Source organism: Erpetoichthys calabaricus, chromosome 12 (genome assembly GCF_900747795.2).
Source record: "Erpetoichthys calabaricus chromosome 12, fErpCal1.3, whole genome shotgun sequence".
In the NCBI taxonomy this organism is placed as follows: domain Eukaryota; kingdom Metazoa; phylum Chordata; class Cladistia; order Polypteriformes; family Polypteridae; genus Erpetoichthys; species Erpetoichthys calabaricus.
Genome location: NC_041405.2, coordinates 33,160,110 through 33,185,203, shown reverse-complemented (window position 1 = coordinate 33,185,203; position 25,094 = coordinate 33,160,110). Strand labels below are relative to the sequence as shown.

General features: G+C 41.5%; 1 protein-coding gene across 1 annotated transcript in view; it reads right to left on the bottom strand.

Annotated features, from left to right (window-relative positions):
* Window positions 1–17,505, bottom strand: part of LOC114662063 (glutamate receptor ionotropic, NMDA 2B-like) — a 666,325-nt gene extending 648,820 nt beyond the window's left edge. The window contains exons 1-2 of the mRNA XM_051934405.1: window positions 16,244–17,505; window positions 14,206–15,038 (exon numbers count right to left, since the gene is read on the bottom strand). The gene's annotated coding sequence lies outside the window, so the exon portion shown is untranslated. The remainder of the gene's footprint in view (window positions 1–14,205; window positions 15,039–16,243) is intronic.
* Between the last annotated feature and the right edge of the window lie 7,589 nt (window positions 17,506–25,094).

The window sequence follows — 25,094 nt, the reverse complement described above, 5'->3', positions numbered from 1 at the left end:
TGCACAGACACAGACAGTCAAGGTAAAGTGAGACTTTTTGTACGTGCACAAGCTGCCTTGTTCTAATGTTATTTACTATCAGCTGTGCTATTTGGAGGGCTAGTGAGTATACAGTATTATACTGTCAGTGTACAGTATATCTTGTCACTGTAAGTAGTTTGCACTGTTCAAACATACATGTTACATACTGAGGATACTGGCTTCAAAAGCTTTGTTGTGAAAAACTGAGATTGGAACTTTGTGTTATTTGTGCATCTTTATTTTGTAAAGATGTTATTTATTTTTACTCATTTTTTATTTTATTATTTAGAAATAGCAGAATTTGCAAATTATTTTATATTTTTGTCTTGTCTTATTACAACATTTCTAAAAAATAAATAATTTATTATGATCAAACAGTTACTCGGTACTTACGTAGTCTTTTCACCAAATACGTTTTTACTCTTACTTGAGTAATTTTTTGGATGACTACTTTTTACTTCTACTTGAGTAGTTTTATTTTGAAGTAACGCTACTCTTACTTGAGTACAATTTTTGGCTACTCTATCCACCTCTGCTAATTACATAATTCATACACTGTCACCCAGGTGTGTTGGAGGATCTCCTCACAGGCTCCATCAAGGTACGTAATAACCCACCAAGGCAAGAGGGGGCGCTGTTGCTAACATTGTCATCTCTTTCTCTACCCGCAGCACCTAGAAACCACCCAGTGAGGGCACTTAGCCCCACCCCTTCCAGTTCCCCAGCTATAAGAACCCCACCTGCCTGGAAGGTGGCGTCTTTTTGGCAACCCAATCTTGGACCTACAGCTAAAGCCGGGCCTTTCTTGTTTATTTGGAGGCCTGATGGCAAGACGCCTAAATGCCACAAAGTGTTTATTTTTGGTTGAACTTTTTGTTGAATTAAATGGGATAACCAAGATGGTGCCTCAACTTTTATTTTGAGAACTGTTGCTCTTGCACCTAGCCAAAAGGCATTGTGATATAAAGTTACAGACTTGTTAAAATACACCATAAAACAAAGCAGTTTAAAACTAACATAAATGGAACCTAACAATATATATTAACACGTAGCAGTATTATTTAAAAAGTCCTACATCACCCAGTGGCCTCAGTGGTATATGCTATTGGACAGCTTCAGGGGGTGCAGGTGCTACTTGGAAGAAGATTGAGCAGGTGGGCCTTTTAAAAAGGAAACCTAAAAGATGTCGGGGGATCACAATCATCCAGCCTCATGCATACAACTTAATTACGACTTGACCACCTTGGATTACAATTTCTGTCTGGATGTATGTGCCGTCCTGTGCCTGCCTGACCACCTTTATTTGAGAGAGCGCTCCCAGTCACTTCAAACCCCACACCGCATCAGGTACCAGGTAGGACAAAACTTTATATTGCTTTCAAAAAGCTGCGGACAGGGTATTTCAAGCACACATCCATCATCAACTGTGTGGATGCTGAAGTCGAAAACAATGGAAGACAAACACCAATTTAAAGTAAAAAGCTATTTCTTTATTCTTGCCAAGTCAAAGAGACTGCAAGAACCCCCACCCCCCCAGCTCAGTGCCACTGACTGGTCAGATCAGACAGACAGCCTAAAAGAAGAAATCCTCTCTTATTCATTAACCAAAGAGAGAAAAACATGGCAGTTCATTTTGAGGTCATACATAGATTGCAGTAAGTTACGGTTACATTCTGATTCAGGATTGCACAGAGTTTCTTACCAAAATAAAGAGTAGTCAGGGAACAGAGTCAGGCACAGTCAGAGTCCTGGAGGCCTCGGTCAACTGGCCGTCCACTCCCTCAAAGAAATGACTTCTGTCTGATGAATCTTATTTGTGTGCACAAGTCAAATGTTTTCTAGGGCAGTGTTAACAGCTTTTAGGCTGAACACATCCATATCTGTGAACTGCATTTTCTCTAATAGCATTCAGAGCACATCCTTCTAGAACTAAACTTGGATGTGGGCTGAATGGCCTGTTTTTGTCAAAATTGTTCTAATGAGATGCCAATCTATTGAAGGAGACACATACTCCAGCTCACATGGTGCCAGGTAGTTAGTCTAACATTCAGATCTCTGGTATGGAAACTGGAGGATGCACACTAACACACTAACACAAGAAGAACATGAAATCACCAAACCAGTAGCTCAAACCATTGCACTACGGTGTCACCTGAGCAGGATACTCATAAGTTTCATTTCCTCCATGTTACAAATGTGCCTTTCTGTAGAGCTATATGATTTCTGTTTGTGATGCTCAAGACAATCTTTATTTATTTAGGGTGATGTTGCTCATTACAACCAGCCTGGAGCAGCTAGGAAAACCAACCCCACTAGAGCTGCCTGCATAAATAACACTCCCCAAAGAAAACTCAGGGAAAAAGGTAAAGAACTCAGCAAAGACCACGGCAGAACTGCATTACTGTATCACTTATTTGGAAAGGAAAGTGTTTATTACAAACAAAAATGCAGGTTTCCCTGATTATAACAAGCAAGCCAGTAGTCTCCAGCATCCTTTCGCTTTTTTCACCTACCCAAAGGTAAGAGTATCATACACTGTCAGTTCACAAAACATCTTAATCAGTTGAAAGGGCAGCTGGATCACAGTCAAATGCAAGAGAGCAAATTAAGCTAATAGCATGTCGACGACAGCAGTGAGGAAAAATGAATGAGCCAGAGCCACTTACAACCAATCACAATAATTGCATGCACTATGGACAAGATGAGAGACTCAATATGCAAGAGATCCTAAAGAAAGAAAGAAAGAAAAAAAAAAACATTGGCTCTCCAGGGTCCTAAAAATAACAACTTTCCATTTTCTAAAAGACAGTTCTCGGGAGATTATCTCACTTATTCACCCAGGATATTTTATAACGATTAATTTGTGTGGGCCCACCAGGAATAGAGCATAAAAACTTAAAGAAAGAAAGAAAGAAAGAAAGAAAGAAAGAAAGAAAGAAAGAAAGAAAGAAAGAAAGAAAGAAAGAAAGAAAGAAAGAAAGAAAGAAAATGAGATTCAGCTGTTCCATTTAGTTCCATTGGCTTCTTCAGCGCATGCCGTAGCATCTCCCCCTCAATCCTCCTAACGCTTCCAATCACCTCCTATAACATCAGAAGAATGAATCATAAGCAGCGCTCAGATAATCACATATTAAGAATTCAAACACTTATCGATCCACAGCATCTAATCGGATCAGCTAAAATGGACCGAGAGCAGCAGTCAATCAGCGTCAATTCATTCCGCGTTGGCTCACCTTAGGATCACAAGATTAACTAACAAGTCCGACACACTTGGGAAGTTTGTTTATTTAAGTAAGCTAAAAAATATAAAAGCAAAAATGAGTCGACTGTCTGAGCCACCTCCCCCCCCATACAAAGCACTTGGCAAACAGCAGCACACTTGACGCACGTCTCAGGTTAGACACAGTCCCTGGTGGAAAGACGCCAATATACTAAAGGTGCACACGTGGATAAAGCCGACCTTACTGACTTCCAGCGCTGTCACTTGCTGTGTCAGGTGCAGATTGCCTTCATTGCTGACAGGAGAATTTTGTTTTCCAAGTCCATCATTTTGTGCTTATCAACACTACTGTACCGTACTGTACTGTATATGTGGCCCCCTCGCAATTCAACAAGGCAAAAATTAGCTTTATTTGTGTTCCTGTTTACCTTAGTGTTGCAGATAATATCTTTTCCCATATTATTGACTCTGGGGTGAAGGGGTGCTGATAGTTTGTGATCTGGATATTCAAACCAAGAGCATAGCATTTGCGCCCATCAAAGGGGCAGAAAATAAGAGTTTGAGTAACTTTGTGCATCCTTTGTGCACTGTGTGACAAAATGACCCGCTAGGACACACTTGAAAGCATCCTCTATCTAATATACATTATGCTCAGGGTCTAAAAGCAGGTAAAAGAAGACAGCGGAGAAAGAGAGCTTCTGAAGTGTTCAAAAAAGGCCTGACGACTGGACAAGAGTGTATGACTGATACAGTAAGCCATTTGACTTCAGCCAGGAAGACTCTCCTGGTAATTGAGGTTAACCATCGCCCCTAGAAGTGGAAATATATGAAACTGGTTAGGAAAAAAAAAACATTTGTACAGAGGTGAAGAAACTTAATTATCAGTTGTGATGGTCTGTCGGCATTTCAGTCTGGCCGGGATGTCCCTGAACAGAAAAAAGGAGGAAGAGCAGGCTTTTCAGGGCACTGCATCCCCCAGGACGCTAGGTGGCAGTTCCCCTAGACGGAAATGGTTCCCCGGATTCCCTCAGGGCATCATGGGACACGGAGTCCATTTCCTCAGCCCTGTTGGGTGACGTGGGTGCCACCAGAGGGAGCTCACAAGGAACCTGGGGACTCCTACTGTTATTACGACCCGGAAGTACTTCAGAGGCACGAGGACAGAGGCCCACAGTACTTCCGGGCTACTTGAAGGATGATGTGGCGTTTGACCCGGAGAAGAAATACTTCCGGGTCATGGACTATTTAAAGGACTGGTCAAAACCCAGCAAAGGGAACCGGAGTTGGGTGGTAGAGTGACGGAGCTGCTGGGAGGAGTGTAGGATTGATTATTGTATTAATTATTATAAGTATTGGAGAATTGTGGAGTGTGTGTTGCTTTGTGCACTGTATTGAAGAATTTATTAAAGAAATCTTTTTGGTGCTTTTACACGTGCGTCCTGGACGTCTGTCTGGTGGGTTTAGTGAGGCAACAGCGCCCCTAGCGTCCACACTGTTAACCCATTGATGATTTCAAAAAAGATTGAATAACAAACCTAACTATCCTAATGTACTAGAAACTAACCCATCTTACAGACTGCCATGATAAGAGAAGTTTCATTTGAAGATCTGTTTTCATTGTGTGCGGGCTCATGCCTGCATATGCAGGAAAGGAAACCTGACAGAAGTGCAACAGCCATTTATCTCTCCATTTTCTGATGCCACAGTGTAGTGTGGCTAGCACTCTAACTCAACAGCAATGAACGTAAGGCAGACACAGACCCTGAATCGAACAGTTGTTCATCAAAGGGTCTCACGCACTCACTCACTACAGTAACTCATTCACACTAGGTCAGTGTAGAGTCTACTGCTGCATTCCAGGTGGATGTTGGAGCTGGGAGTGACATCACACATCCAGAAAAACCTCTGTTGTGCTTGCTCCATCGGAATAAATAGCAGTTGATAACAACGCACTACACTGTAGTTTGCATATCCAAGCACAACTGTTTTAATGAGACACAAATAGAGAGAAGTGATAATAAACAGTACAACAATACAGCTTTCACTTGCTGTGTACATCGGCATTTTGGACTGACGTCATGATGTGAAACTTGGACTTGACAGACCACCCTGAGTTGGAAATCATGACAATTTTCCAGTTGAAATTCCGACTTCCCACTTCAGATGGAACACAGCATGAAATCCCAGACTTCCTCTCAGTACACACGTCCACCCACACTCATTCATATCAGTTACCATCACCAAACTTGAGAAGAGAATCACAGACTCCGAGCCAACTCCATTCGAACACTGGTTTATTCACACAGAAGACACTCCATCTGGTAATTACACCTGAGTACACTACACATAAAGAGACCGGCCGTCAAGAATTCCGATATACTGCATATCCACAAAGATAATTTCTATCTATCTATCTAGTCTCATTTCCATGTCATTACCATAACCACACATCTGACTGTGGGCAGCACGGTGGCACAGTGGTAGCACTGCTGCCTCACAGTAAGGAGACCTAGGTTCGCTTCCCGGGTCCTCCCAGTGTGGAGTTTGCATGTTCTCCCCGTGTCTGCGTGGGTTTCCTCCCACAGTCCAAAGACATGCAAGTTAGGTACATTGGCGATCCAAAATTGTCCTTGGTGTGTGTGTGTGTGTGTGTGCCCTGCAGTGGAATGCCGCCCTGCCCATGAATTTGTTCCTGCCTTGCGCCCTGTGTTGGCTGGGATTGGCTCCAGCAGACCCCCGTGACCCTGTGTTAGGATATAGCAGGCTGGAAAATGACTGACTGACTGACATCTGACTGTTCCTAAAACCAAGAAATACTTATACTTTTATGTAGATGGGCCTTCTTTTAAGCAGACCTTCATTTGTTGAACTCATTTTTCAACATTTTCTTGCTAAATGGGTAAATATCCTGTGGCATCTACCTATTGCATGAAATCAAAGCATTTTGAAAGAAGACCTCTAAAGATGACAGAAGAAATTCACGTATCTGCAAACAAGCTGCTAGCACAGACGTTCAGCGACTCCGTGCAGCACCCTGAGAGTTTGAGATGTGTGTCTTGAAAACAAGGAGAAAGGAAGGAATCTGGATCCCCTTTTCACTGGGTGGACCTTTTTGGGACCAATGATGCCGAAAGGCAAGCCAGGTGGCCCATGAAAATTACATTGAAAAGTCAGATTTTCTGGGGCGGTGGCAGCACTCAGCTCGGGCCAGGGGATGGAACAGAATTAGGAATCTGGTTCATGATCTGAGCCATGGCAATGTATAATTGATTAGCAAGCTGCTTTCTCCGACTGGCACCCCTAGAAGTAGTTTATTAATTTTCTGACATGCTTGCTCCCTCCCTCCCTGTCTCTTATCCATTCTTTAAGAGAGTTTTTAAATTAACAAGCTGGAAAAACAACGTGCATCATATAAAAAATCTTATTCGTTGATAGTAAGGTTTCCTTTTAAAGGGAAATAAGGTGGGAACATGTTTAAAACCCCTTGTTTTTAAAAAAATTGGAATTTGTCATTGTCTAATTGAACAGGTTTGAGCCTCCTGAGATGAGAGGACTCTGACAGCCTTCATGTCTGCACCATCTTGACCCACTTCAAGCTCTCTGATCTATTAGAATTGCAACTGCCTGATTTAAACATAACAGAAAATATTTATTACAGCCTCATTGTGCAACACATTGCAAGCAAGTCTACTGGACTCCGCTCCGTCCTGTTCACTTTTAAGTAAAACTGTCAGTGCACCAAGAGAACACAGACACACTTGTAGAAGTGCTTGGCTGTGACAATAAAGACAAAAACAAAGAAATACGGTAGGCGGCTAAACATTTCAAAGATGAAAAATGTAACCTTGATGATCAGTGAGAGAGAGAGAGAGAGAGACGCGGACAGGACTGACACAAGCAAAAGACGCGGAACTGCAATGGACACTACCCAGAAGGTGGAAACACGTTATCAGAAATAGAAGCAGTCCCGTCCGAACACCCCGTTCATTTCTGCTCTCCGAGATCACTAACACACCCCCTGCAATCCCTGCCATTCAGCCAAAGCTGCACTTGTTCCCAGGCAGAGGTGTACTAGACAACAAATCCCTGGACTGTCCCCTACAAGACAGCTTAATCAGTGGACTGTGGCCATGACGAGGCTACACAGTGACCTGCATACACCGGCGCTGAAACGTAACATGCGTTGCAGCGCTCGACTGTTCTGTAGTGAGCTGCTTTGTAACACTCCATACTATAAAACACGGTACAATATTAGGAACGTGCTACCTGTGCTGTCATCCACCCATCCATTTATTCTTTAAAACATTTCAATCCAAGTTTAGGCTTGTAGGGAGCTGGAGGCTATTGGGGTTGCACTGGCCGCAAGGAAGAAACCAACATTGGACAGGGCAGCGGTCCACTGCAGGGCAAACGCACAGTTCAATCTGAGCCCATTACCTTAACACTCGTGTCTTTGAGGTGATGACACTGAGAGAACATGCAAACTCCACTCAGGCCTTAGTGACAGATCCTGGCTTTCAAACTAGGACTCTGAAGCTGTGGGGTACCCACCTTCTCATGCCACATCTATAGGGCACAGGGCATGTACACTCAGATCTGCTTAGTGCAATTAAGGGTGGTGGGGGGGGGCAGCATGTCCTTGTAACACCAGACTGGAAACCTTTGTGGACTGGGCAGCAGTGCTTTACTGGGCAGAGTTGTGCACTTAAACCAAGCCAGTCTGGAGGCACCAGTTAAGCAAAGCTGTGTGTGTTTAGGGATGTGAGAGGACAACCATTGAGGTATACATTTATATAACATAAGTATATATAAGTAAATATATATAAAGTGCACATATATGATGACATTTTCAAATTACATTTTGCATGACATCAAAGCCATCTGTCTGCCCAGACTTTCACTGGAAATATCATACTGTACTAAAACGTAAGGAGCAAGTGTCCGTGGTGTTGACAGAATATTTTCTACTGTACCATACTGAGGTACCATATTATGTACTGAGTGTCTCTGTAAGCACTGTGTGTGAAACAACACACATACACACACTACATGCCTACAGTACAGTATGTCCCATACTCTAATCTGCTGTATTATGCAAAGTTTTACAGTACAGCACTCCCCTGCTCTAATGTACTGTATGGCACTATATATGCTTGTCCACTACTATCCTGCACTTTTGAACTGTACTGTAATATATAATGTTGTCCACTAATACCCTACAGTCATTAACTTTAGTGCACTATATAATCTTGTCTACTACTATCCTATTTCTTTCACACTACCATCCTGCTCTTCTATATTGTACTGCACTTTATAAGGCTGTCCACCACTAAACGGTACTTTTGTACTGTACTCCACTATATAAGGTTGTCGGCCATTGTCCAGCTCTGTCATACTGTACCACACTATATATGTTGTCCACTAGTGTCCAGCTCTGTCATACTGTACTGCTCTGTTTATGTTGTCCAATGCTATCCTGCTCTTTTATACTATACTACACTATACAATGTTGTCTGCCACTGTCAACAACAGCAACATTTATTTATATTGCACATTTTGATACAAACGATGTACCTCAAAGTGCTTCACAGGATGAAGGAAGAGAAGTTTATAAAAGATAAAAATATAAAACTAAGATTAGGCAAAACTAAATAACAAAGAATAAACTAAGGTCTGAGAGGACGGAAAAAACAAAACAATCCAAAGGGCAGGAGAAAAAAAAAAGAAAATCTGCAGGAGTTCTGAGGCCACGAGACCACCCAGCCCCATTCTACCGAACATACGTGATCTAAATCAGTCCTCGTGGCTTTCAGGCTTCACGTGGAAGAATCTGAAGATGATGGTCATGTGGACCTCTGGTCTTCAATCCGTCAATGTAGGATTATACTGTACGGCACTATACTGTATAATGTTGTCCACTACTATCCATCTCTGATATACTGTACGGCACTATATACTGTATGTTGTCCACTACTATAAATCTGTTATACTGTATGGCACTATATACCGTATGTTGTCCACTACTATAAATCTGTTATACTGTACGGCACTATATAATGTTATCCACTACTATAAATCTCTGTTATACTGTATGGCGCTATACACTGTATGTTGTCCACTACTATAAATCTGTTATACTGTATGGCACTATATGATGTTGTCCACTACTATAAATCTCTGTTATACTGTACAGCACTATATAATGCTGTCCACTACTATAAATCTCTGATATACTGTATGGCACTATATACCGTATGTTGTCCAGTACTATAAATCTGTTATACTGTATGGCACTATATAATGTTGTCCACTACTATAAATCTCTGTTATACTGTACAGCACTATATAATGTTGTCCACTACTATCCATCTCTGATATACTGTATGGCACTATATACTGTATGTTGTCCACTACTATAAATCTGTTATACTGTATGGCACTATATAAAGTTGTCCGCTACTATCCATCTCTGATATACTGTACAGCACTATATACTGTATGTTGTCCACTACTATAAATCTCTGTTATACTGTATGGCACTATATAATGTTGTCCACTACTATCCATCTCTGATATACTGTACAGCACTATATACTGTATGTTGTCCACTACTATAAATCTCTGTTATACTGTATGGCACTATATAATGTTGTCCACTACTATCCATCTCTGATATACTGTATGGCACTATATACTGTATGTTGTCCACTACTATAAATCTGTTATACTGTACGGCACTATATAATGTTGTCCACTACTATAAATCTCTGATATACTGTATGGCACTATATACCGTATGTTGTCCAGTACTATAAATCCGTTATACTGTATGGCACTATATAATGTTGTCCACTACTATAAATCTCTGTTATACCGTACAGCACTATATAATGTTGTCCACTACTATCCATCTCTGATATACTGTACGGCACTATATACTGTATGTTGTCCACTACTATAAATCTGTTATACTGTATGGCACTATATAATGTTGTCCACTACTATAAATCTTTGTTATACTGTATGACACTATATAATGTTGTCCACTACTATAAATCTCTGTTATACTGTACGGCGCTATATAATATTGTCCATTACTATAAATCTCTGTTATATTGTACGGCGCTATATAATGTTGTCCACTACTATCCATCTCTGATATACTGTATGGCACTATATACTGTATGTTGTCCACTACTATAAATCTGTTATACTGTACGGCACTATATATGTTGTCCACTAATACTGTGTGCTTTTGAACTGTACTGCACTATATAAGTTGCTCCGCCACTATCCTGCTATTATCATACTGTACTATAAGGTTGTCCACTACTACCCTACACTTTTGAACTTTAGTGCACAATATAAGGAAGGTTGTCTGCTACTGTCCAGCTCTATTAAACTGCACTGCACAGTTGACTGTTGCCCACTCCTATCCTGTACTGTTGTACAGTATATGTACTGTAGAATGTTGTCCACTTTCCTGCACTATTTCACGTTGTCCATTCTATCCTGCTTTATCGCACTCCTCTGCACTACCAATGTTGCCCACCTCTCCCCCGCACTGTTGAACTGTACCGCATTGTGCGTTTTCTGCTTCACTCTTCTATACTTTACTGAACTTTCCTACCCTCTCCTCTGGAGCAGCCCGAGTCTTTTACATTGATGCGTTTACTACATCCTGCCATTATGCAGGTTCCTGTGTGTAGTTAAATTGTTATGACGTATTCATTCACAAAAAGCAGGATCGACATGCTGACGCAAAACAAGCGCGGCACTAACCTGGAACTGTCCTTTATGTTTTTTGGGGTTTTTTTTGCCTGCCCACCTTCTCAGAACTGTTTAGGAAAAGCAGTGGAGTTCTATGTACAGTTTTAAAGTGCACAAACATTTCTGCACATGAGTTGTCGTTATTATCTCTGTTGTTGTACCCTCATCTACCATAACCTGACATCCTCAAAGCCGCGTAACCGAATTCATGGTAGCCGAGCCTCGTAGCCAATCCCGACGGCGCTGTCCTCAAGTCAAACATCACCCGAGCTCACGGCGCTAGTCATGGAAAACTGAACTGAACTGCACCGGGCTGTGCAACTTAGCAGCAACTTGGCTTGCTGCCTGTTGATTAAAACTGTGGGGGGAAAAAGGACCTAACGGGGATCGCGAAACGAGAGCGCAGTGCCGACAGTCCAAGAGCGTTAATGAAAACTCGATAATCAGGCGCCGGGCTGCTTTACCTTTAAATTCCCAAACACAAACACGGCTACAACAGCTTGCCGATATTTCGAGGCGGTGTTTAGTAAGACAAGAAGTTTTTAATCATAGCCTGAAAATCTACCGATCTTCGTTTTTTCTTCCGTCATGGCACTCCAGTAGCTAAAAATACCCAGAACAAATGTCATTTTGTGGACTTTCCTTTAAATGTCACTGCACTCTTTGCATCGGATGAGTGTACGGCTTGCTGGCATGTATCAAACAAGTGCCTTTTTCCCTGAGATTTATTTTAAAATCATGCCTTGTCATACGTGGCACCTGTTCTATGTTTGTCTCTCTGTTTTGAGAAACATAATGATCACCATGTTGTTTCAAAGCGAAAACACAAAGAGCTTTTTCTAAACAGGTATGAAAAAACGTTCAATTCTCCGTTTTCTTTTGCAGAATCGTTGTACAGATTTACGTATTACGTTTCACTAACTTCAGAAAGTTAGGTGCATCTGTAGTTCAGCAAAACTGCCAATAATAAATCAGCACGCTTTTCATTTAGACACATTCCAGGGCTGCTTTGACACGGACAGAGTTCGTTCACCGCTGATGTTTCTGCTGCAAACGATCGCCTCGAAACTTTATTCCTGGCAAAATGTTAGTTTTGACGCCGTATATAAAAAGTCCAGTGTCATTATGAGGAGTTTTTATCAATTAATAACTGTCGTTCAAAGATAATCCTCGGCGGTGTGTTTATTTTTATGCACGTTTATCGATGTCTATACAAATATCATTGTATTTTAAGCTACAGTCACTATAAATAATGAAATATACAAAAACACTACCGTAATATTTGAGTAAACTATTTGGACCTAAAAATCACACTATAGGATATCTTTATTTGTTTGTCTGTTTTAAAGTGTTGCAATAAAATTTGTAACACTGATCGTAGTCATTGAAATATGAAAATAAAATTATATTATGAGGCACCTACACGTGTATGCTGTATGATTCAAAATCGTTGTCATTTTTTAGATAGTATGATTGGTGTATATACCACATTTGTTTTGTTTTTCTCAAACACATGGTGTATACATAAAATCGAGCATGTTATTGTATTATTTTTAAATTAATTTACTCGTTTGCATTACCTTCTATAATTACTTATTGCGCTTCGCAAAACTGAGCTGTTTTTACACCCAGTTCACGGCAACAGCATCGGACGCTAGGCCGACCAGGTCAGTGCTCCAGTTCCAATGTGGTGCTTCGAATCGTTCAGGAGGTGGAAATCCTCGTAGCCACATGAAGAGCTTGCTACTTCCACACTGAATCCATGAGGGTGAAGAGCTGAGTGGCCGCCGCTCTAACCGCTGCACCACCCGGCTTTCTGCCCGTCAGTGGCAATGAATCGTTGAAATGGATTAAGCAGTTTTGATGGACGGGTGGAAATACTTCGGCCTAGCAGTGTAGCAAACTGCCTTTGCGGATTCCGTTATTTATCACTTCAAACCTATTTTATATGAATTGCATTAACTGATGCTGGTACATTTACGTGTACCTGTTACATCGCTAAAACTGACCGTTTTTCGATTAGCACTTTAAAACCCCGTTGTCGTTTTTGCCCTCTACCCAGTGCTCACAGTATAAGCTTTGTGCCTCCGCAAGTGTTTGAGAAATGCCATCCAAGTGCCCGTTTATTTCCAATTAAAGGACCAGCAGAGGTGCCAGTCCATCAGTGGCCAAACTCGCACTAACGTTCATAATTGGCCCATTGACAGTCATCAACTAAAATCGAAGGTGTTGCTGAAAATCCACACGAACACAGGGGGTACATGCCAACGCCTTTTAGATAACGATCAGACTATAAATCAAAACCAGCTCCCCGCACCTCCATAATCCATCCATCCATTTTCCAACCCGCTGAATCCGAACACAGGGTCACGGGGGTCTGCTGGAGCCAATCCCAGCCAACACAGGGCACAAGGCAGGAACCAATCCCGGGCAGGGTGCCAACCCACCGCAGGACACACACAAACACACCCACACATCATCAACGTTAAATTATGTGCCATCGTGCCCCAAAACGGGTTCTAATTGTTAAGGAAGCTTCACTTGATTTTCAGTTGCAATCCCTCCCTTTGTTCGCGTGGCTAAATGCGCCCAACAGCATTCGGGTCTTACCTGCCTACACCGAGCGCAACGCGTTAAACCTGCGCAAGGCCGAACGCTATGACTTGTGAGCAGTGAATGAAACAAACATATGAATTCAAATATTACAAAATGATTGAGGACTTGAACAGTATGCTTAATTTATGTCTGAAAAACGTCGACAAGAATAGTACTATTTAAAATAAACCAAATTCAGTACTTCACCGTACACGGACTAATTCGGGAGTGAGCACGGTGGCTGAACACTGAACCGCGTGAAAACTCCTCTCTGCTTCTTCGTTAATTTGAGTTGTTTTAAAGTGGCCTAGAAAAACCAACACATCGCAAATCTGTCAGTCTGAGTGGATATAGCCGTGTAGCTATTAATAAAATAATAACAAGTACTTGCAAAAAAAAAAAAAAACAGCGCGAACAGGTGCAGAATAAGTAAACGACTCATCTCTTTGCATTGGGTTTGGACCGATCTGCCACAGCAGCACCAAGTAGCTACGTCATTAAACGCACACACACACACGCGCGCACACATGCCAGCGTACGCGTGCGTGCGTGAGTGCGTGCGTGTGTCCAAGAGTAACCATGCCGCCCTGTTTTCTTACCTTGAGTTGTACGAGTGGGCTGTCCAGACCAGGTTAAAGGTGAGAGCATGTTTGAATCCGCTTCAGATCTTGCCTTGCTTGCATAGCCACATACAATGATGAGAAGTAAAGCAACACTAATATAATATGTACAAAATAATGAAAGGGTGGTCACGGGAGTGGAAGGATGCGAATGAAGGAATTAAAAATGAAGATGAGCAACACAATTGAAAACTTTTTATTATTATTATTATTTCTTTCCCTTCCTTTTAACTAGAGCTCTCGAGTGCTTTTCAGGTCTTTGGGTTTCTACAAATAAAAAACACCCAAGGGAGCGAAAGCAACAACAGGACACATCACTAGCAAGTTCGTGGAGTCGCCTCGACTTAACTCGTGAAAATGGAAGGCTAGGCTCAGCCTGGCTAAAAGGGATGACAATGGTTTAGGCTTTAATGATAGTGATTATGAAAAAGGAAACGAACAACCTTGCAATCAATTAACTTTCAAAAGTAAAAACTTCACTACATTGGTGGTTCAGCTTGTTCTTGCAGCTATTGGTCTTTCTGGCTCTGAGTTTAAATAGTTCATTTTATTTTTTTGGTCTTTTTATGAACCGATTTTGGATAGGCTGACTGATCCCTTTCAGATATGTATCTACTAAAATATATAATATGGAGAGACAGCAATGTCAATAAAAATAAAAACAACAACTGAATATTGAAGGAATATTTGAATGGAATAAATAATATTGATGCAAAATGTAGTAGTGGCATGCACTCTGCAGCTTTCAGAAGAATGATGGAATTATAAGTTTTTTATCAAATCTTGCTTTCCATATCCCATAGCTTCTTCTCCTGGCAGATAAAAAAAATAAAAATAAAAAATGAATACTTAGAAAAATACATACTTAGAACAGACTCAACAATTTCTAATATTAAAGGCAAATTTAGACATATTTTTATTGAAATGTATTGTTTCTGGTGCTAGGGTGTGAGACTGAGTTGTCTTGGTCGGATGTACAGGTTTCCCGTGCCGAAGAAGACGTAGGAATGCGCGAGGAATTTTTAATCACACCAGCAGATTTATAAATTATTAATGACAAGGTTTAAAATAGAAACCACACTCAACAACGTACTGATTTTTCAGTCTGTTGTTATTTTTTTATTATTATCATTCTTACACTTTCGACACCGTCGCTCCGACCCCAAAAAGCAACACAATAGCTCTCTTACTGACGAGACCCCTCACCATTTAGAGAGCCTTTTTTCCAATGAATTTATTGTCGAATAAAAGATCAATACTCCACCCTGCGTGAAAAGACGCACAGGCATGCAAGATGGGAGCAGTTCTTTCAAAATCAAATGCACATCATAAATACAGAAATTGGGCCATTTGTCACCAAACAGGTACAAAATGAGTGATTTGTCTGGTAGTTTTCAAAATGTATATTCACCACGCTTAGCAATCTTATGTATGTACGAGCTGTGCGTGATGACTATAATGTGCTGCGAACTGAAAGGATAGACGGACGGACGGATCGATATTTTTATACAGTATTATAGATCTACGAAACTGTTTATTTCAATAAGAAGACGAGAGAACGAGGCACAGCAGCTGACAACAAGCGCAACATTCGTAGTGATGTGCGTATATATGTGTATTCTATAAATAAGCTCATTTGGATAGAGCTGGCGGGGCTGTGTACTTAAACTGTGATAGATAGATAGATAGATAGATAGATAGATAGATAGATAGATAGATAGATAGATAGATAGATAGATAGATAGATAGATAGATAGATAGATAGATAGATTTGAGCCTGGTCAGTGATAGTTGTTTTGTTCTCTATAGATTCATTGCTCAACAGGAATGAAACTACAATAGATGGATGGAGGCAGGCGCGCATCTGGACAGAGGTGTGCAAGTCGATGGTCTGTAAATGATCGCTGCTGAGTGTCGTCTTTACACATAAAACTACGATTTTTCTATAAATAGCTCAGAGAAACGACATTTAACTTACACCTTGCAAAGAGAAAGAGACATCGGGAAGCACACGTACCTGAGATGGTGTTGGTGGCGATGTTCTCTGTCTTTCTCTGTCACGTTCTCTTTTCCTTTTTCGATCCGGTTTTGGTTCAATGGACGAACAGAATCACATTGGCATAGTTTGTCACTTTACAATCCACAATTTCCACACTTGGAGGAATTTCTATCCCCAGAAGAGAAATAAGGGGCGGGGGTGCTCGTATTAAGAAATAAAGCGAAAGGAGAGCCCGATGTGAAAATCACTAATCCAGTGGTGAGCACGGAGAGCGCTGCGCTGCGCTGCTGTCATAAACGTTACACCACATACATACAGGTGAGAAACCAGTGGAGCGGGCTGGACAAGTGGAGAGACGGTTCGGGGCGCTCTCTTCCATGCGATTCTCTTTCTCCTTTGACTCGCACTCGGGCGCAGTCCTTTCTTTTCGCTGCGACTCTTTTCCTTGTTTTTGGCGACGGATGCTTTGGCGATTCTATTCCAGTATTAAAAATTTTCTTCACGGCTTAAAATCCAACGATCCGACTTGACTGTGGAAGAAAAAAGAAATCAAGGAAAAGAAATGGAGGTGGAGGCTGAACCAGTAAGAAAAGTCCACGGGGGTGTAAAAAGAGAGAGGGAAAGCGGGAGAGGGAGAGAGAGTGAGTGAGAGTGAGTGAGTGAGAGAGAGAGAGGCAATTGGAGTATTTTTTTATTGAGGAGGATATAAAATGATAAATGATTTTGAGTCGATGAAAATGTAGTTAAAAATTACCACCCACAGACTCTTGTGGACTGGCAGGTGGAAACAGCCGCCAACGAAAGTATAATCCCATAGTCCAAGAAGACGAATTCATATGAAAGAATCCCCGCCTGAATATGTGTTATTCTGTTATGTAAAAATATACATGATAACTGAAGAAAACAGAAATTAAGAAAATGGAAAAAAATGGAGGGAAGACCAAAAAAGAAGCGTAAAAACCGTGCCCTATTTTCCCAGGGTGCTGCAGCAGCTGAGATGCCTTCTTATTAAATGTTCTTAGAGAAACTAAAGTGGGCGCACAGCGAAGGAAGTGAGATGCACTGAATATTTCCAACACCTCCCTCTTCCCTCCCTCTCAGCCGATCTGCCTACGGAAGAGGTAGGCCTCTTTAACACAGCATCACTTCACATCTAGCATGCCGGCAGAGCCTTGCGTCGGTGTCAGACTTGAGCTCTGCCGACTAGCGGAAGAAACAGTGTTCTAATGCTGCCACCTGGCGGCCAAGACGGGGAAATGCTTTGTCGGGGATATGCCACCGTAATTCTGGACTTGCAACCGCAACTGCATTTAGTCATTAATCCACCAACGCTCCAGACCGAAAGAGACAAGCTATTAAACTTTTTACAGTGTATTGAATTAACTAAATTGGTTCACTGTTCATCTCGTGGTCATCTTAATGACATCGGGCATTGCATAATGACATAGTGCATCTGTTTAATGACTGAGCATGTCCACTTATCCATATATTCATCTTCAAAAAGTTACTCCAGTGCACAGCAAAGGAAAAAAAAATACAGCCAGTCCCACGAGGTACAAACTGACCCATACCAATCAAACCCATACCCACACACTCATGCTAGGATGATTTAGACTTGTCAGTCAGCTTGGACTGTCCAGAAAGTAACACAAAGCCCATGTGAACACCACCCACAGAGAACAGCAGCTTTATGGTTTTTCACATGCTCAGTGCACACACCAGCTCTTTGGCAGAGATTTGTTTTATTTATTACATCTCTGAAGGTTTAAAACTTGAGGGAAGGATTTGTGTTTTCGTAGTGTCATGCTCATTAAGCACATCTGTTATATCAGATACTGTGCAAAAGTCTTAGGGTCTTTGAAAGATGCTGTAAAGTGGGAATGCGTTCAAAAATAATGGCATAAAATAGTTTATAATAATCAATAAACTTCCTAGCAAGTGCAGCAAAAAGAAAAAGTGAAATGAACATTTGATGTGACCACCCTTTTCCTTCTCTTATGTCCACTGCTATCCTCACACAGTGCAGGATTTACGTATAAGCTACACAAGCTATAGCTTAGGGCCCCCGCCTTCTTGTTGGCCCCCAAAACAAATTGTCCGAATGAGCAATTGTCATATATACTTAAATATACTACAGCATTATTTGTACCAATCAGGCCCGGCCTTAGGTATAGGCGAAGTAGGCGACCGCCTAGGGCCCCGGCGTCCGGGGGGCCCCGGATCGACTCCTTGGTCTAATTTTCACACATTTCACAGAGCTTCCAGGGGGGCCCCTGGACCCCCCTTTCGTCTAGGGCCCCATAATACCTAAGACCGGGCCTGTCCTCACATGGCTAGTTGTTCCTTGCCACAGTTCAGTTTCTGATTCAGATGCAGTTTATTTTTGTATAGTGCTCTTCACTGAGTGCAGACGCAGAATGCTGTGTCAAGTTCTCAGGTAAAATGCAAGTATATACATTTTGCAAATTACGAAATACAGAATTAGCTCTGTTAAACTGATTGACATTCAAGGTAATCATTAATGTCTCATTAATTAATTGTTGAACTCTGGCTAGTTAACAACATTGAATTAACATGTGAATTTCTCCTTGGGATTAATAAAGTATCTATCTATCTATCTATCTATCTATCTATCTATCTATCTATCTATCTATCTATCTATCTATCTATCTATCTATCTATCTATCTATCTATCTATCTATCTATCTATCTAACAGAGGAGAGGAAAACAAAAACTCCAGTCAGCAACGTCACTGGAGAAAATAAACATCAGGTTCCAACCATTAGTTATAGCCAAGGAAGTCAGACACAGTGAGAGTCCTGGAGACCTCGGTCAACTGGCTGCCTTACACCCTCCTGAGCATTTTATAATAGAGTAGAATCTGATGACAGAAGCTTTCCATCCAATGATTCCAAACCTCCCAGTGTCTGAGAGGATTTTTTCCACGAGCCGGAGAACAGTTTAGCAGTAGAGCAGTTCCACCAAGTGCCACATCGAGATACCAAGAAGAGAAACAGAATAGCAGAAGGTTAGTAACAGTCCCAGTTCCACTGCAGACTTTGACTGTCTTACTTGCAATTCCAAACTAGCTTGATGATGCTGAGATCAGGGCTCTGTGGTGGCCATACCATCTGTTGCAGGATTCCCCATTCCTCTTTTTGCTGCAGGTAGCTCTTTATTGACATGCTGTAGAATGAAGTTGGGACAGATCAGACACCTCCATGCTGGTATTGCTTAATGGATAAAAGCCTGCCTGTACTTCACAGCAGCAAGAGAGCCCACAATTTTGATCAAATCACCAATTCCATCACCAATTCCATCTGTGGAAATGCAGCTCCTAACCTGCAGGAAACCGACAGCATGCTTCACGGTTGTGTGCAGACATTCATCCATGTACCATTCACCAGTTTTTCAGCAGACAAACTAGCTTCTGTCAGAGATACATATTTCCAATTTAGACTCATCAGTCCAGGGCACCTGCCATTTTTCCTTGTGTTTAAGTGTGTATTCAAGTCATTTGGCTTTATTTCATATCTCAGAGAAATGGCTTTTTGGTTACAACTCTTCCATGAAGACCACTTCTGACTTCTCTGGACTGTAATTAAGTCACAGGAGTTTCTGTCAGTTCTGAGCCGATGTATTTCTCAGTTTCTGTGCTCAGTCTCTGTGGCTGACCACTGTGCCCCTGGATTTCAGCCTTGCCTGTGTGTTTCTGCTTCTGCAGAAGAGCTTGGACAGCACATCTGGGAACACCTGTCTCTTGTGAAATTTCTGCATGGGAGAAACCTTGATGATACAGGATGTGGCTTGTCAGTATGCTCATTTTTGCCCTGATGTAAGAGTTCCAGGGTAAACTACCAAATCTACCACCTCCTCACCTTTTAAGCCTGATTGTTCTTTGCCCAGTTTTATTCCCACTACGCAGCTGTTTCGGTTTCAGTTATTCACTTTGGTTGAACCTGCACATCATGTCTTTGATTATTAGCACTGTGAAGCCCAGGGCGTGTACGGCTGCCCCAACCCCGACACAGACAGGAAGGAGACAGGTTTAGCACACAATACACGATTTATTAAGAGTTCAGCACAGTGCACAAATCACCACAGCCCATCACAGTCCCTTTTTTGCCGTCAGTCCTTCCGCATCCGCTCCTCTTCAGGCTTTGTCCTCTTCCTCCCGACTCTGGACATTGAGTGGTGGTAATTGGCTCCTTTTAGAGGTCACCCTGAAGGACTCCGGGTGCCCAACGAGCTTCTTCTGGCAGCACTTTGGCAGAAGTGCTGCCAAATAGAGCCCTGTAAAAGTCCATGCTCACAACCCATGACCCCGCTGGAAACAAGGGGGCTGCCCTCTGTTGGTCCGGGGGAGAAACTGTCTTAAAAATACACTCTTCCCTGGTCCTTCCAGACTGTGGGTGTCCCAGCCAGGTAAGGGCTCTGGCCGTCCACCACAGCACTTACAGTATTTCCTAGGTTTGCTTAAACAAGAGCTGCCCTGTATGCCTACAAAGATCTCACTTTTTTTACTGAAAAATGGTACATCACTATGTTCATTTCTTTCTTTCTTTCTTTCTTTCTTTCTTTCTTTCTTTCTTTCTTTCTTTCTTTCACAACATTCAAATATCTTATTGTTTCACTTCACATTTTTTAAAAGGAATGTTTTCAACTCCAACATCCTCTCATTTCTATTGATATACTAATCAAGAAGACATAAAAGAACTGAGACAAATATTTTGTGAACTATCTAACATGCATAATTTGTGTTACAAAGATAAATCAAGTTATAAATGATGCATCAGAAGGGATTAATTTAGACACTTCACTGAGGTGCACTACATCAAGGTCATGCCACATAGCTTCAAGAATATGAATTCAATTCCCCACCCAGTCCCTGACTGTGAACATTATTTTGCACTTCTCAACGTGGATTCTTCTCACAGCCCAATGATGAGAGGTTTGTGTTGAGTGGAAACTCAGAACTGGGCTTGTATGAGTTACTAAGTTCTAAGTTTCTGGTTGATGGACTGACACTCTATCTAGGTCTGGATCCTGCTTTGCACCTAATGCTGCTCCTGGAAGGTATTGTCAGATGGAGAAATCTTTTTTTTGTGTAAATAGTGTAATACCTTTATTTATGTATGAATTATTTTAATACTAAATACTGCACGTTGTAAAGATATATAATGTGGCAGGTGGCTGGTGTCCATGCCCAGCCGGGAGGCCCCTGCACATTATATTCAGGGGGAGTAGCCCAGGACACTGCAATACCTCCCCCTGGATGCTAGATGGCTGCCCCTCTGGGATGGAGCAGTGCCTCGGTTTCCCACAGGGCTCCCTGGGAATTGGAGTTGGGTGCAGCCCTGATGGATCCTGCAGGCACCGCCAGGGGGTGCTGTGTTTGGGACTCCTGAGCCCGTGTGGGCAGCATATGCATCACACCCGGAACTCGGTGATCAAACACCTGGAGCACTTCTGGGTGAACTATAAAAGGAAACAGTGACTGCCACAAAGCGGCCAGAGTCAGATGGAGGAGGACAAGGTTGCCTGGGAGGAATGGTGGTGCCAGAGAGGAAAGAGAAGTGCTTTGTTACTTGTGTGCTGGGGACTGTGTTGTGTCTGTGGGTACAGGGAAGGTGTAGCCCACAGACAAAGAAAATTAAAAGTCTTTATTTTACACGTGCCTCCCGTGTCCAATCTATGTCGGGTCGGGTGCTATACAGCGTCCATTCTTACAATAATTATTACAATATTTATGAACTGTGACTGTCCTCCTCTTGTCTGTCTTCCTTCTCAGTATCCTTCTGTGACACTTAGTCAAACTGCTCTGCTGCTAAGCTTCTCCTGGCCATTCCATGAATCACAGGAATGACCTCAGGAATGAAAGGATTTTGTCATCTTATCAGACTGCCCAGCATAACCTTATATAATACTGTAGAATGCCTACGAGGGGGTGAATGGCTAGCTGGCTTAGGTCTCCAAGACTGTGACTTTGTCCCATTTTGTCTGTTATAATTGACTGTGGATCCTCCAGAGGTTTATTTTCTTCATGGATGTTGCTGATTTGAGTTTTTGTATTTCCATACCATGTCTCAAGAACAATCCATCCATCCTTCTGTCCTGAGCTGGGACGGGGGAAGAGAGAGCCTATCTTAGCAAGGCAGGAACAATCCTTGGACAGAGTGCTAGCCCATCACCGGGTGAGTATATAGACACACACACACATATACTGTACACTAGAGCTAATTTAGCATTATTAATTCACCTAACCTGAATGCCTCTGGAGTCTGGGGTGGAAACTGGAGCAGCTGGGAAAAACCCACACAGGAATGGAGGAGAACATGCAAACTCCACACAGCAGGGATCTGGGATGTGACCCCTGGCCTCCTCGTTGCAAGATGCTACCACTGCACCACCGTGCAACCACTGTAATATTTATTGAAATATACTTTTAGGTGCCATTAATGTTAATCAGTTCTCTTTTACTGCATTTTTATCATAATGTACATTTTTCTGTGCATGAATTACAAAATTTGCATTTTACCTGTAAACTTGTTGCAGTGTACTGCGCACTGCACTGTACAAAAATACACACTGAATAAATCAACAGAAGAGCAATTGATCCTACATAAACGGTAGGATACAAGACTCATAATCCTGTACACCTTATATACTGTATATGGCAAACTACATTTTATTTTAGTAATTTAAAGTTTTCATGTAGGTGGGAGAAAATGTAAATATATGTACAGTGTATATTGAGGTAGGTAGAAGTCGCTCAACGTGACAACATTTCAAAGTCATCGTGCCCAATATGCCAGACAGGATGTGGAGAGCAGCTTCAAGGGCTTGAGTTTGCATTCTGTCGAGTGTTGTCTGAAGTTCAAGCCATGAGAGGTTATGTTTAAAATGGATAATGCACTCCTAGCCTCATATCTGAAACTCAATGCAGAGTTTCAGCTCCTCTGTTACAAGAATGGTATAACATCTGTAGAGCGAAGCTACTAAATTTCGTCTAGTCTTGAATTGTATGAAATAAGACTAAAGACAGAGACAGTTAAATGCATTTTGTTGCAGCAAATGGAATCAGAAGCTGGTTAACGTTAAACATCACTTGATTGTTGGAAAACAGATAAATTGAACCGGTTGCCTAGCAATGTGCATACAAGTAGCACCCACTAACCTTCAGATTTCATTTCACTGTAATTTCGGGAGTACTAGATCACTGGGAATTCAACTGTACTCACCTAAATGGTCCACTCTTCTCAAAACATTCTTCACATTCACAGTATGAAATTTACAGTGTCTCTGCCAGCTTTTACATCTGGATCATACATTATTCAAGTTTTTTTTTACAAGCAAAATTGTTTAAGCTCTATTTAGAAACCTTTTGTGAAAGAAAGTCTTTACATGTATGATTTTTTAATCATCCTTAATATTGTTCTATCTCTGTTTTCTTTGCATAGCTCGACTCTGCTACTAGGTGCATTACTGCCACTTACTTTCCTGGAGTGTGAAGAAGAAATGGCAGGAAAACAAAGACTCCCACCTCCCCACCCCTCCCGGCCTGAACTGATTCAGAATTTAACTATAGCCCCACCAAACTTGGGATCATTCATAGAATGAATGGGTAATCATCATCATTATCATCATCACTGGGCTGTTAGAGTTCATGTAGGTGAGAACAAGTTTCCTCCGTGACCCCCGATCTTGTGCTTCTTGTTTCATTTCGGCTAGTGATGGTTTTATTTTGTGATTGATGATATTGCCGATGTTCTGCACATATGCTGTTATTGGTTCGTAAAGGGTGTACTTTCTTATGGGTTCCTCAAGGATTCATCAGAACATGTGTCCTATCTATATGAGTTGCCTTTTGATCACAATTTCTGATACCAGTTTTAGGTTTAGATGATTGTAAATTTCAGTGTTTAAGATGTGATCAGTATGCTTTATTTTCAGTATGATTCTGTAGCAGTTCTTTGCATAACTATCTAAGGTTCTCTTAATTTGTTTGCTCAGAGTCCAAGTTTCACTATCATACAGAAGAATGCTCAGACAAGATGGATCAAATATCTGAATATTGAGTTGAGTTGGTAGGTTGGTTTGCTTTTTTAACTTCCAGAAGGATCCCCAGGCTTGGGGAAATGGAGAATACATGGTCAATTTCAGTTCACTTCCTGGAATGGGAATTGGAACTGCACCCAGCTCAAGAGGAAACAAACTGGAATTAAATTGGAATAAAAGGAAACAGAATTTAATTCCAATAAATTCCAGAATATTTCACGTCTGAGATCATTCATCTTCATTTGTTAAATATTATACATTAAATGTTATAAATCCTATAAAATACAAACACATCAAATATATTCAAGCATAATGTATGTATTACCTGCTATCCAAGATTGTTATCCTGTTTTTAACTTTTTTCTCATTTCTACATTGTGGATGTCTTACTTGCATCATTCGCACCTCACAATACCTTTCCAGAATCCTGCTGTTTTTGAATTTGATTTAAAAATTCGATGATCTAAGAGTTTAAAGGGAAGTTAAACTAAGACTGTGTTGAAAAAGGGATACTGGTGATTTAGTGCGTGTTCATTTGATAGAATCAAACTTCTTGGAATTTGTGTATGAACTGTAGACTGAAATATTTATATAAAGACTTGAAATCCCTAATAAACTTGAAATGGGTACACCATCTGAGATGTCCGGAAGTGGAAGATCCTTCTGATACCTTCACTTGTATTGTCAGAGCCACAAGCTCCTGTTCAGTTCACAGTAAATGAGATCAAGCTAACCAAAGACCTCTGGGATACACTACAGCCTTTTGACGAAGCAACAGATCAATGCCAGGCTGATAAAGTTGTAACTGTA